We start from the raw sequence: 9,734 nt of genomic DNA on the forward strand, positions 1-9,734 counted from the left end.
ATGTTGTTGTGCAACGGTCGATGTTCTTTGTTTCTTCTTTTGTTTTTTTTCTTTTTTTTGACTTACTAAGTCTGAAAATGCCAATAAAAACAATTAAAAAAAATAAAATAAAATAAATGGCAACAAGAAAAAAGTTATGGAAGTTAATAAGATACTGACACACTACAAACATAAATGGTACCTCCAAAATCGCGAGCGGAAGCAAGTAAAAACCTACAGGTACTTGGGAGTACTATTCGATGAAAAGGGATCATTTCAACCACACAAGTAGACGTGAAAAGGAAAGTTAACACCTTATTGACTGCATTTCGATCTCTGCAGAGGATCCATCGGGGAACCTACTTATCTCCCACACTTAAAAGTAAAAAATGCAAAACTATTTCTGAGTAAAGCATAAGGCAGCGAAGCACTTTGCGGAAAGGACACTACAACTATAAACAATGCCCTCACTAAAACTTTAAAGTTACTTTCCGACTTCCATGCAAGGCATCGCCAGCCCAAATCAGGCTTGAATTTGGGTTACCTAATGCTCATTGCTAGGAATGGCCAATTCAGAAAGGTGTGGAAAGGAATAAAAACAGATACCATGAACCCAATGTGCCAACTGCTATGGCAAGAAATGCAACCGGCATTGACCGAGAAGCCACGGGAAAGACGAGTCCTAACCTTGACTATCGTCTGAAGGCCACATTGTTGGCAACCCCCGTGTATGGCCACCGCTGCCTACACGCAAACTTTTTATCCGGCTCCCCTGATGAGCTAAGTAAGCGCTGCCATTATATGCAGTTGGAAACGAAATACGAATTTTATTGTAAAATTCTTCTGGACCCCCCAAAAAGACCTCCACGACATTTTACTACGTGCATGATCTCTTCGGCTAAAAGCTTCGAAGTGAAGCACACCTCCCATGTGAGGCTTTGTGCCCAGATCCACTGAGGCTTTCTTACAATCAGGCATGTCTTGTTCATTACAAATGTCCTGATGATGATCCCATGTATTCATTTGAGCAATAGGGATCGAAACGTCGACACCCATGAGTGGATTTACATTTACAATATTGACATATAAGATTGTGTATACTCCACTCCAGGCGATACTGTTATTGATTTTTTACTTATCAGCAGTGCCCTGTCTTTGCTCTCTTTCTTTGCCTGATAGACACCGCTTTCACCTTTATTCTATTTTTCTTTTTCCCCCCTTTATGTACGGCACAGGCTTGTGTCTCGTTATTACGTTTGTATTGTTGAATTGAACATTGTTTCTTGATAAAATAAACTCCTTTCCCGGCTGGGTTTGGAAATTTTATAACGTATAGCTTTCCATTGTGTTTCTATACAGTATTGATTTTTGGATTCTGGAATAAGCTAAGGACCCTTGTTCACTATAACATGGCAAGAAATGCAAACAAACCAAAAATCACAGTTCTGAAAGTACTTACAAAACCGCTTTAGACGAGAACTTAACAAAGCAATTTGGGATATGCCTTTAACAAACACAAGGAGATGATGGACGGAGTGCTGACATTTTTCAGACACTCAACCCCAGTCACAGATCTGGGTTTGATCCATCACCGTTCTTTAGCCCACTCTGCCACCTCAGTTCAGACATGGCTACATGCAAATCAGTCTGACCCTGTGCCTCATGGGAACAGTCCAGCCCGAACTGCCAAGCCATTCCTTCCCTAGACCGGAAACAAGCATCCTGGAACCGGTTAATGCCAAGTCCTTGAAAAGAACTATTAACTAAATAAGAAAACAACTATCGTTGATGAAGGACAAACAATCCCTCACAAGCAGAACTCTCCCATGGATGATCATGAACAAGTACAAAGCAGCCAAACCCCAAACCTATTTAGAAACTCTTGAGCCACAAAACTAAAAAACATTTGTATTAAAGCACAATTTGGCCTGCTCCCGGGATCACACCACGCGATACCATGGCTGTGCACAACAGAAACAATGCCCTGACATTTACGCAAAAAAGAGGAAAACATCATCCACTTACTTTGCATATGTCCAGACCTGATGGAAGAAAGGAGAACACTTGAGAGTCTTTTTAACATTTCATAGAATTTGATCCTGCAGACAAGCACTTATAAGATGTCTTAAACCAACAGACATACAGCTAGATTCATCAAAGACCCGTTTTGCGAGTCTATAATAGCGATTCATAAGGAATCGCTATTACAGACTCGCAAAACGACATTCATGTAGGAATCGCAATATTTATTGCGATTCCCATTCCCACTGATTCCTTATTTGCGATTAGCTAATTGCTAATCGCAAATAAGGAATGACTCCCCATGCATTCCTTTTAGGCCCATAGGAATGCATGTGGAGTCATTCCTTATTTGCGATTAGCAATTAGCTAATCGCAAATAAGATAGCGATTTCAAGGGTGCCAGAGTGTCCAAAGGACACCCTGTAGCACCCCTGATATGCAAATTTACACAGGTGTTGCGCACACACATGTCCAAAGGACATGTGTGTGTGTAACATGCAATTGAGAAAAATGCACTAAAGTGCTTTTTTCTATTTTTTCGCTATTTACCACGAAGTCAGACTTTGTGGTAAATAGCGACCAAAAATTGCGAATTCGCAATGTAAAAATGTTTCATGAATTGCATTTAAGGAATCTTAAATAGAAATGCAAAAATTGCACTCGCAAAGGGCCAGATTCTCAGAATCTGGCCCTTTGCGAGCGCAATTGAGCTTGATGAATCTAGCTGATAGTTCTGAACTCTGCTTTTGTAAAATGTATATTAATGGCAAAAAGGAAATTGGACTCCTGTGATGAGACGCCAGTTACCCTGAAGAGGAAGCCTGCAGAGCTATCACCAGAGGGGATACAAATCTGATGTGCACAGCGGCGAAATTGCACAACACGATTGCACTTTTTCAGTTACAGGTATCGGTAAAAAGGAAGTTGGGAGCATATTATCAAGGACCGGTGTTAAAATTATCGCCGCTATGGCGGCAGGAAACTGCCGATAAAAAGGCGATAATGGGCTTGATAATACGCCCTTGTTAATTCCCATAGAAGCCCATGTTCTGATGTTAACCTGGGCTTCTATGGGAATTCACAAGGGCGTATTATCAAGCCCATTATTGCCGTTTTATCGGCAGTTTCCAGCCGATAAAATGGTGATAAATTTAACACCAGTCCTTGATAATATGCCCCTTAGAGTCTTGTAATTCGTTTTTATTAGAGGCACATCGTGATGATTACCTCAGTATTTTAGATGAAAAATCCCTCATCTGTAAATTGAATAACATGCTTTTATGCTCAAAGGTACACCTTTTTTTATATAGATCTGTTTTATGTGTGTTTTTATAAGTGTACATTTTATGAGTTTAAATGATAAACAATAAACTTCTCGATTGATTCATGATTACTGCACAAAAATCTGCATCTCCCAGTAAATACCCATAGAAATATCTGCATGCTGGCCCTGCTGATACTGATCCAAAAGGGATCATTGTGATCTGTGCATTAACAGGGATTACCACACATATCACAACTAACCGGGCTCGTAATGAGAGCCTCGGTGCTTGATTTCGATCTACTAAATCCATGCTTGGACACCAAAAAAGAGATCTGAGCAGCTGGAACATGCAAGCTGTCATTGACCTGCAGAACTGAATCTATACTTGTAATCGATCATTTCTGGCAGGGAGGCAGTAAATGAAGTTAAAGCAAATAAACACTTCCCGTTAGAAGGTAGGAGGCACCATGGAAAGGATTCAGCCCTGGCCCTCAGATGTCAGGGTTAACTTTAAATTGACAGAGAGGTAATGGCAGCTGTAGGTATGAGAGTGAGTGGCAGGGGTAGGGATGAGGGTGAGTGGCAGGGGTAGGCATGAAAGTGAGTGACGGGGTAGGCATGAATGTGAGTGATGGCGTAGGCATGAGAGTGAGTGACGGGGTAGGCATGAAAGTGAGTGATGGGGTAGGCATAAAAGTGAGTGGCAGGGGTAAGCATGAAAGTGAGTGACGGGTAGGAATGAAAGTGAGTGGCAGGGGTGGCATGAATGTGAGTGATGGCGTAGGCATGAGAGTGAGTGACGGGGTAGGCATGAAAGTGAGTGATGGGGTAGGCATAAAAGTGAGTGGCAGGGGTAAGCATGAAAGTGAGTGACGGGGTAGGCATGAAAGTGAGTGACGGGTAGGAATGAAAGTGAGTGGCAGGGGTAGGCATAAAAGTGAGTGGCAGGGGTAAGCATGAAAGGAAGTGGCAGGGCTAGGCATGAAAGTGAGTGACGGGGTAGGCATGAAAGTGAGTGATGGGGTAGGCATGAAAGTGAGTGATGGCGTAGGCATGAAAGTGAGTGACGGGGTAGGCATGAAAGTGAGTGATGGGGTAGGCATGAAAGTGAGTGATGGCGTAGGCATGAAAGTGAGTGACGGGGTAGGCATGAAAGTGAGTGATGGGGTAGGCATAAAAGTGAGTGGCAGGGGTAGGCATGAAAGGAAGTGGCAGGGCTAGGCATGAAAGTGAGTGACGGCGTAGGCATGAAAGTGAGTGACGGGGTAGGCATGAAAGTGAGTGACGGGGTAGGCATGAAAGTGAGTGATGGGGTAGGCATGAAAGTGAGTGATGGCGTAGGCATGAAAGTGAGTGACAGGGTAGGCATGAAAGTGAGTGATGGGGTAGGCATGAAAGTGAGTGATGGCGTAGGCATGAAAGTGAGTGACGGGGTAGGCATGAAAGTGAGTGATGGGGTAGGCATAAAAGTGAGTGGCAGGGGTAAGCATGAAAGTGAGTGACGGGGTAGGCATGAAAGTGAGTGACGGGTAGGAATGAAAGTGAGTGGCAGGGGTAGGCATAAAAGTGAGTGGCAGGGGTAAGCATGAAAGTGAGTGAAGGGGTAGGCATGAAAGTGAGTGACGGGTAGGAATGAAAGTGAGTGGCAGGGGTAGGCATAAAAGTGAGTGGCAGGGGTAGGCATAAAAGTGAGTGGCAGGGGTAAGCATGAAAGTGAGTGACGGGGTAGGCATGAAAGTGAGTGACGGGTAGGAATGAAAGTGAGTGGCAGGGGTAGGCATAAAAGTGAGTGGCAGGGGTAAGCATGAAAGTGAGTGACGGGGTAGGCATGAAAGTGAGTGACGGGTAGGAATGAAAGTGAGTGGCAGGGGTAGGCATGAAAGTGAGTGATAGCGTAGGCATGAAAGTGAGTGACGGGGTAGGCATGAAAGTGAGTGATGGGGTAGGCATAAAAGTGAGTGGCAGGGGTAAGCATGAAAGTGAGTGACGGGGTAGGCATGAAAGTGAGTGACGGGTAGGAATGAAAGTGAGTGGCTGGGGTAGGCATAAAAGTGAGTGGCAGGGTTAAGCATGAAAGTGAGTGGCAGGGTTAAGCATGACAGTGAGTGGTAGGGGTCGGCATTAAAATGAGAGAAAACAAGGAAGGGGCTTAGAAGAGGGAGGGAAAGTCTAAGAAAAGGTAAAAGAGAGCAGTGGAGAGATACAGAAAAATAGCACCCAGATAGATGGTAAGAGACAGGGACACAGAAAGAGAATGCAAGAGGAAGAATCATCGAAAGATAGCGGAAAAAAGAGATGTGCAGAAAGAGAGAGAGAAAGATACAGAGATAGAAAAGAGAAAGAAACAAAGAAAGAGAAGGAGCGAGTGAGAGCGAGCGCGAGAGCTCTGCACGGCGTCCGAAAACGACAGCAAGAGCGTAAGTGCAGCACTCTCTAGTGCTGACAGCACCTCGACCTGCCCCCTCTGTATAATGGTAGGCTGGCCCAGCGGCGGCTCCTCTGTAATGGCGGAGGAGCGTCGCCCCACTCGTCAGAGTCAGTGACAGAGAAATAAAATGATAATAAAACAACATCATTTTATTTTTTTGTCACTGGTTTAGGCCTGCGTTTAGGGCTGGGCCGGGCTGGGAGGAGTGGTGGGCACTTAGAAGTGCGCATGTAAGTTTGGCTGGCGGGCCTAGGCCGGCCAAACAGATGGGTGCATTTCTATTTTCCAACCCAGCTCTATTCACAGCCGGGTCGGAGAACAGCTGCAGGCTCCCAGGAACTGTCTGAGCCGCAGACCAGGCCGCTCAGACCAATACTGCATGAGAGCAGAATCTGGATTTTTCCCTGTCCCTTCCCTATCCCCCGCCCCCCCTGTCCGTCCGTACCTCGTCCCCACCCTTTCATTTTATGGCGGCCACCACTGGTAGGCTCCACTCACAGAACCACTTGAAGGGTGCCCCATACCTAAGGCCATCACTTTGAAGGCCCCACATCACAGGGCCTCACTGTGGAGCTGTAGGACTTTGGCGTGTTCTCCCCTCCTCCCGGGACTTCCTCCCGTTCTGCGAACAGCTGTTTTGGTGCCTATGGTCGTTCTTCCCTGACCCCTGGTATCCGGATCGAACTTCTCTACCCCATGGAGGATGAGGCTGGGACTTTGCTGCGGACTGCCTTTCTCCCCCCGGACTTGCTGGCTATGACAGCCGGATGTACGGCATTACGACGCGTACTTTTACAACGCGTGCCGGTACAACGCGGTTTTTTCAACGCAAGTCGTTACCACGACTTGCGTTGGAGGGGGTGCGGACTTAGGAATTTTTTAATTTACTATTCCAACACCAGCCTACGTACAGTAGGGAAGGTGTTGGATAGTAAATTAAAAAAATCCTTGTCCTGCAGCGCCCTCCAGCGCAAGTCGTGGTAACGACTTGCGATGAAAAGACCGCGTTGTAACGGCACGGCGGTGTAACAGCCGCGTCGTAAAGGCTGTTCACCATGGCAGCTGCAGCCCTCTTTCTGGACTTTCGGACCTGGACCTCTGAGTTACCCGCCATTTTCTTTTTATGACTCGCTTCTTCTTCTACCTTTCTACTCCGCCACTTTAGCGATCTCTGACCTCCCCCTCTGTCCTTTACGACCTTTCTATTGTCTCTCCTGCTGCCTCTGACACACTCCTCGCTGTCTTACTCGTTACTATCTGCTCCATTCTCTGGTTTGTCTCACTTTCCTGCCCTTCTCTGTCCCTCACTTGGTGCTATGACTGCATCCCCCCTCCGACCCCACCTAATGGAACTCTGCTTTTCTGTATATAGAGACAACTCTAACCACTAGTATATGCAGTAGACCTTTGTACTCTCTACCATTCCTAAGTGACTCTTAGAGTATATCCACCCGTATCCCTTCCCTATGTATATAGAGATAACTTTAATCACTAGTATATGCAGTAGACCTTTGTACTCTCTACCATTCCTATGTGACTCTTAGAGTATATGCACTCGTATCCCTTCCCTATGTATATAGAGATAACTCTAATCACTAGTATATGCAGTGACCCCTGTACTCTCTATCATTCCTATGTGACTCTTAGAGTATATCCATCCGTATCCCTTCCCTATGTATATAGAGATAACTCTAATCACTAGTATATGCAGTGACCCCTGTACTCTCTATCATTCCTATGTGACTCTTAGAGTATATCCATCCGTATCCCTTCCCTATGTATATAGAGATAACTCTATTCACTAGTATATGCAGTAGACCGTTGTGCTCTCTACCATTCCTATGTGACTCTTAGAGTATATCCATTTGTATGTCCTCCTTGTGTGACTTTACATCTTGTACATTTGCAATTTTTTTTCTGCTTGCATCTTTTATGTAAAGCATGTAATCCTAAATCCTTATGTTTTCCAACTGGTTCTTATGTAAAGTGCTCTGACACCTTCAGGTAAAGTTCCCGCTATATAAAATCGCATAAATAAATAAAATAAAATAGGACAATTCCTCCAGAAGCAAAATCTGCCTGCACTCTTTGTAACAGAGAAGGGCGGCCCTGCACAGCAAAAATAGCACAAGCATATTGCAACTTTGTTGTTTTATGTTCAAGGACGCTTCCACGATACACATCATTCACAGATTGCTGGAGCCAGGCAGGAGCTGCCAGAGCTGTCGACTTTGGGGCTGGGGAACAAAGTCTTGGCGTCAACTCACCATCCTGTGATTCTGGGCAAATCACTTAATCTCCCTGTGCCTATAAAAAATGTATATGTTCTTGTCTAATATAACTGGTGCTCATGAAAAGCGCTCCAATACCTGCGGGCCGAGTTCGCACTATATAAAACAGCAAATAAATAATTTATGTCAGATGGCACGATCGCTCGCACAATGCAAAGTTGGAAAAGGGGGCCCTCCCAGGTTGGAGATTTCTGGGGGGCCTTCTGCGCCCCGGGGCTGTGGGCGCTAGCATTACGCCCCTGGCGGACAGAGGACTACTGCCTCTGTCCTCGGTTAAGCACCTAAAGTGGTGGTGGCAGCACACTCTGGGCCATATTTACAATGAAAGTGACTCAGTCCGCGCCGCAAGTCATTTGGCTGCACCGCACTGAGTCACTTTCAAAGTGCAAGGATGCCACATATTTTGAACAATATTTTTCATCCCTGTGCTTTCCCCTGCACTGGCGCACAATCGACTGCCATGCGCCGGCGCATGTATCCTTGCAACATGGTGCAAGGATGCCTGATATTGTTTACAAAAACAATCAATTGAGGTGATTTTCTCTTTCCATCTGTACTGTAGAATGCAGCACGCATTGAAAGAGGAAACAAATGAGGAGAAAACATTTCTCCTCATTGCGCCTCGCTATGCCACCCCTATGGTGGCGATTCTGACGCATTTCCAGGTTTACGATTTCTTGTAAATCTGGAAATGCATCAGAATACATGGGTGTTCCTTGGAAACACTCACAGCAACACCTATGTCACGCCCCTTACACGCAAAGTGTTGAGTGAGAAGGGGCAATATTTACAAGCACATGTAAAGCCACGCAGGGTAGCTTCATGTGTCCTTGTAAATATCAGGCCACATGTTGGGCTGCCGGTGCGTCACCAATGTGACGTACTGGGCGCGCAAGGGTCTTGTAAATAAGCCCCCATGTTTTGTGAATCCTGAGTGTGACCAGAGCTTCTTACCTATGTCAGTAAGAGTGCATCCCTCTGGCCTTTCTGTGGTAAACCTCCTGCGATCAGGTGAATCCTAGAGCTTTGCGTTGACATCCTGTGTGTATGGCGAGCGCTTGTGCATGTGAAACATGCACTGTGGTGGCAGTCTGTGTGGATGTCAGTCTGAGCACTGAAGGCAGTGACCACGACGTAGCTCAGTTCGAGCTGAACAGCCTGCCTGGAGCACACCATGACACAGAAGAGGGCTGCAGCTACCTTGCCTGGGATAACTTAACATGTGTATTTGTAAAGCGCACGTTCAGCCCTGACTGGTATCTTGGCGCTGAAAAACAGATGTTTATCGTTACCCAACTCAATGGTACTTATTTTATCAACCTCAGATGGATGAAAGGCTGAGTGGACTTGCCAGGATTTGAACATGTGACTATGAGGTTGAACACAGGCACCTGCAATGGATGCATTAGGCCACGAAGCCACCAGACCCGGCTTACCTTCTGCATGGATACCGAAGAGGCCGTGCTTAATTTGAGTAGATAGTTTCCAGTGCTTGGCACCAGCACTTAATTGTCAACACCGGTACTTATTACATTCTGTGGCACTGTTTACGTAATTCTGAGATGAGCAGAACAACATGTGTTTATTAATTCAATGTACATTAAAACAACAAAAACCTGCCGCCCAAACACTTTCATATAGTATTGGGGCCTGAAATAGTGTAAAATGTCACTTTTGTAGAAGAGTGATGGTTGGTGTTTGTGTAGGGACTGCCATTGGCAGCGCTGGCATGGGCGTTGGGTGGTGCAAG

Source organism: Lissotriton helveticus, chromosome 4_2 (assembly GCF_964261635.1).
Source record: "Lissotriton helveticus chromosome 4_2, aLisHel1.1, whole genome shotgun sequence".
Classification (NCBI taxonomy): domain Eukaryota; kingdom Metazoa; phylum Chordata; class Amphibia; order Caudata; family Salamandridae; genus Lissotriton; species Lissotriton helveticus.